Consider the following 5438-nt stretch of genomic DNA (forward strand, 5'->3'; position numbering starts at 1 on the left):
GCTAAGAACTCTTCCAAGCATGCTGCATCCCAGCCTGCCATCTCTGCTACCTCTTTCCATTCATCTTTTCTTTGTGGAGTTGATAAGGGAACTTTTGGATGTCAGCATCTTTAGGGTAGCCAAAAGTGTACTCCTTAACATCTGCTCATTCTGGTTCAGCACCTACCTTAATATACATCACACTCACAGCAAGGTGCGTGCTTTTATTGCTACAGAATTAAAAGAGAATTAAGAGACTGACTTGAATGGCTAGGAGAGTAGAGTTTCAGAACGAGACTGATAGAAAAACAATTTTATTTTCGTTACTTTGCACATGAATAGTCATTGTCAATTATATATTTCAATTTAGTATCTTGAACTGGTGCAACCTAGAGGAGTCAAGCCTAATTAATCTTCAACGAAGTCATTCATTCACTTCTACTTGTTCCTCTAGATCAGTACTACTTACCCTTTGGGTTGTGACCCCTTAGGATGTCAAATGACTCTCACAGGGGTCTCCTAATATCATTGGGAAACACAGATATTTAAATTATGATTCATAACAGTAGCAAAATTGCAGTCATGCGGTAGCAACAAAAACAATGTTATGGTTGGGGGGTCGCCACAGCATGAGGGTTGAGAACCACTGCTCTAAATGTGTCTAGTGAAGCAAAGTACACTTTTCACTTTCTGGAATGAAATTTTGATTAAACAAAAATAGTATGGCCACTTGTAGACAATCTAGTCTATAATCTAGTCCAGAAATCAACATGTCTGATTCCATTTAATTGTCTTTTTTTTTAAGATTTATTTATTTTATGTATATGAGTATACCATTGCTCTCTTCAGACACACCAGAAGTGAGCATCAGATCCCATTTCAGATGGTTGTGAGCCACCGTGTGACTGCTGGGAATTGAACTCAGGACCTCTGGAAGAGCAGTTGTGCTTTTAACCACTGAGTCATCTGTCTAGCATCCCCCCTCCCCACAGATTTAACATTCTTTTTTTTTTTTTTAAAGATTTATTTATTTATTTATTGTAAGTACACTGTAGCTGTCTTCAGCTGCACCAGAAGAGGGCATCAGATCTCATTACCAGTGGTTGTGAGCCACCATGTGGTTGCTGGGATTTGAACTTCGGACCTTCGGAAGAGCAGTCGGGTGCTCTTATCCACTGAGCCATCTCACCAGCCCCAGATTTAACATTCTTAACTATGAGGGTTCTGTCTTCTCCAGCTCAGGTTTGTATCTGTCAAGTACTTTAAAAAAAGAAAGTAAGGGAGTGGTTGACTTTTTAAATTTTTTTTAACCTTTTCCTACCCAGTCTCTCTACCTTCTCATCTTTCAGCTATGTGACTTGGATTTAGACCCTTGAAGCTGCTTTCTTTTTTCTAACCTTGTATTTCAGGGGTTGGGAGTGAATCTAGGGCTTGGCAAATGTCAGAAGTGCACTCTATAACTGAGTTACACCACTATAATCATTAAGTTCCACATTTACATGAGTGGACTGGACTTTAAACACCTATCGTCTAATTGCTTGCTGTGCTCCTCCCTTTTTGGTCAGGTGTGGGCCTAGGACTTGCCCAACAGCAAATCCCTATTGAGTAGCACACTGCCCAGTGGAAAAGTAGGTTGTTGGTAAATATCTACCATGCCTCGGATTCCTCCTGGTATATTTTATGAATTAGCAATAATGATATAGCAAACCGTTTTTTTTTTTAAATTGGTTAGCTAAGTCTTAAGTATCATGAGGTTTTGGCCAATAGGTGAGCAAGTTAAAATTTGATGACAAACATGGCGATTCTTGCATAGTCTCTTTCAAGTGGAATGCACAATATGCTGAAATGAATTCTTTTGTAAAGGCAAAGTAAGGATCGAGAAACAGCTGGGCAGTGGTAGTGCATGCCTTTAATCCCAGCATTTAGGATTAGGTGGATTTCTGAGTTCAAGGTCATCCTGGTCTACAGAGTGAGTTCCAGGACAGCCAGGGCTACACAGAGAAACCCTGTCTCGAAAAAACAGAACAACAAAAACAAACAAACAAAAAACAAAAAAGAAACCACCACTGTGCCCTCCGTGAGAAGGGAAGTGAGTTCCTTTTGCTAGCCCATCTCAATTTCCTAAATTATATTAATGTTTGGTTTCTTAGGTAGCTCAGTCTGGCCTTGAGCTTCCTATGCAGTTGAGGCTGGTGTTCAACTCCTGATCCTCCTAGTGGCACCCGCAGGTCTGAGACCCTTCCTCTAGCTAAATATGAGATTATTTATACTAAAAATTAGAAAAGGTGTTTCTGAATATTTACTATGAAGTTAAACTATATATTTATGTGTGCATATAAGTGTACATGAGGGTTCCTGAAGAGGCCTGAAGAGGGTGTCATAGTCCCTGGATATGGAGTTACAGGTGACTGGGAATGTCCTGAGAGGGTGCTAGGAACCAAGCTCTGAACATAATTCTTCTCAGGACAAGTCTGACCATTTATGTATGTTCTCTGGAAGAACTGTTGTCTATGGCTTTCATAAGACCTTTCTCAGAATGTGATCTAGTAATTGGCAAGGATAGAAGAGTGAGAATTCTCTTGGATGAGATCAGTATTGGGGAATAAGAATAAAATATGATTCTTCTTGTGCCTTGGAGATGCAAGAAGTGTGTTTCCCTCATTCCTTTTCTTTACTAATGACAGTGATGAGACAATGAGAAAGGTGAGACAGGGGGGTCAAGTGAACTTGAACTCAAAATCATGGTCCTACTACCCATCAGCTTTAAATCAACACAGACACAGACACACACACACACACACACACACACCTTCAACAGGAAGACCTCTGTGTAGTCACAATCTCTCTCTGGCAGGAAGCTCTTCTCAGCTGCCCCTTCCCTAACATGTGTGTGTTTTCACTCTCCTTTCCCCCGAACCCCCTCAGTCATTTGTCACGTCACACCAGGACCCTGTCCTCTTACCTTGTCTCTTGTATTAAGTTGGGCTTGCCTTCCCATTGAACAATGAAAAACTTGTAAATCTAGGATTTACCGGAGCAGACTAGCTGCCCATCATAGATTATGGTCTGAGTAGATGTTTGCTGAGCAGAGGAATGGCGTATTTCAAATGCTTGCACAGTACTTAAAACATAGAAGTCATGAAAAATAATCTTCTTGTAGACTTCTTTTATAAACATATATCCAAGGGTTTTATTAAGAAAAAGATTTATCTGTTCTCTCTGATCCTTTAACTGATGAAATTCAGGGATAGGACTGTTTTCTGGTCCATTCTACATAATTAGGTGTAATGTAATGTTCCTACAAGGTTGAGATATAACAAACTTGCTGAGTAAAAAGATGAAAAATGTTCTGGACTGATAATTCCAGTTTATGCATATGCATTCAGAAAGCCAGTCCATCCTTTGATTCTTTGCTGATGTCTTTTATAAATAAATATCTAACTTGGCAGCATTAGCTTAGGTCATCCCAGTGAGATATTGGGGACCATTTATGGCAGACGCCTTATTTCCCTGGATTACAAACAGTGTTAATGTTGTGATCAACTATGTTTAAGACAGTTTCGACTACAGCCAATGTTAATCTGTTGAATTGAAAATATTCTATGATTTTCTCCCATCGTTCTTTGGAGGATTATTTCTTCATCCTTGAAAGCAGCTGGAGTCATTCTGTGTGAATGGAAGCTGATGTAACAGGGTTGAACAAGTATAATTCCTACAGGAACCACAGAATTTAAGCTGTGAACTTTTCAGAGATAGGGTCTCCTGAAGCCCTAGCTGACCTTGACATCAGTATATAACTTTGAACTTCTGATAGTCTTGCCTCCATCTCTTAGTATGCCTGTGCTAGTACAGCCACTTTTTTCTCAAATGCTTTATTTTATACGTTGTCTTGGTCATGGTGTTTTATCACTGAAATAGTGATGGGTGGTTTTACTTCAATTTGACACAACTAGAATCATCAGGGAGGAAAGAGGCAATCGCTTCTCGGCCTTTTGGCTAAGATCAAGTGTAGGGAGGAAAGAGGCTCAATTGAGGAAATGCCTCCCTAAGATCCAGCTGCAAGGCATTTTTTTTAATTAATTTATTTTTTACACTCCAGATTCCATTCCCTGCACCCATCCACCCTCTGACTGCTCCACATCCCACCCCACCCCCCAGTCTTCACATGGATTCCCCCACCCCCCAAACCCACCTGACCTCTAAAACTCCCTGGGGCCTCCAGACTTTTGAGGGTTAGGTGCATCATCTCTGAATGAACACAGACCTGGAAGTCCTCTACTGTATATGTGTTGGGGGCCTCCTATTAGCTGGTGTATGCTGCCTGTTTGGTGGTCCAGCATTTGAGAGATATCAGGGGTCCAGATTAATTAAGACTGCTGGTCCTCCTACAGGACTGCCCTTCTCCTCAGCTTCTTTTAGTCTTCCCTAATTCAACAACAGGGGTCAGCTGCTTCTGTCTATTGGTTGGGTGCAAATATCTACATCTGACTGTTTCAACTGCTTGTTGGGTCTTTCCGAGGGCAGTCATGCTAGGTCCCTTTTTGTGTGTACCCCATAGCCTCAGTAATAGTGTCAGGTCTTGGGGCCTCCCCTTGAGCTGGATCCCACTTTGGGCCTGTCGCTGGACCTTCTTTTCCTCAGGCTCCATTTTATGCTGTCCTGGGAGCTGTACTCAGGGTTTCCTGCATGCCAACTGAGATACATCTTCAGCCTTTAATCTCTACTTTTTAAAAGTGTTGATATCCATTTTAAAATCTTAAATTTTAAGGATTTATTTTTGCTACTTTTAAACTGTGCATAGGTGTAGGTTTCTGTGTTTGAGTGTGTGCATGTGAGTGCAGGTGCCCGCGGAGGCTAAAGGTGTCAAGATCTTCTGCAGCTGGAGTCATAGGTAGTTATGAACCACTAACGTGAGTCCTGAAAACACAACTTAGTTCTTATGAAAGAGCAACAAGCTCTTTTAATTATTGAGCTTTATCTCCATCCCAGCTTTCACAGAAAATGTTGTACTTGACTTACAATGTCTGCATATGACAGGGGCAAAAAAATATCCACTTAGATTTGAAACAAACAAACAAGCAAAAATATCATGTTACTTGTGATCTAGTTCCATTCATTCTTTCTGCCTCCAGGACCCTGCCCTCAAGAAGCAGAGTACAGCAAATGCTCCATGAGGCCCAAATCAACTTTGAACATTGCTTCCACCCCACATATTTGTTATTTGTCCTTCTTTGTAAAAAAACAAAAAACAAAAACAAAAAGAAAGAAAAAAACCCACACCTATAGAACAAGATTTTGTAGCCCAACTTTATGCTGCATACGATTATAAAGGTTGTCAACTTATCCTAATATAGTGTGGAACCCTCTAGGTTACTAAAGGTTCCTCTTAGATAGCAAGAGTGAGTTGGTCAGGATAGAAGGAGAGAGGATGAAAGATCCCCCAAATTTTCAACTCTAGG

The 5438-nt window shown here is 40.7% G+C and overlaps 1 pseudogene; it reads left to right on the plus strand.

The window, feature by feature from the left end:
- Window positions 1–3955: 3955 nt before the first annotated feature.
- On the plus strand, window positions 3956–4099 carry LOC115029668 (U2 spliceosomal RNA; annotated as a pseudogene).
- Window positions 4100–5438: the final 1339 nt, after the last annotated feature.

Source organism: Mus caroli, unplaced genomic scaffold, assembly GCF_978045245.1.
Source record: "Mus caroli unplaced genomic scaffold, Mus_caroli_1 scaffold_17, whole genome shotgun sequence".
NCBI classification, from domain to species: Eukaryota; Metazoa; Chordata; class Mammalia; order Rodentia; family Muridae; genus Mus; species Mus caroli.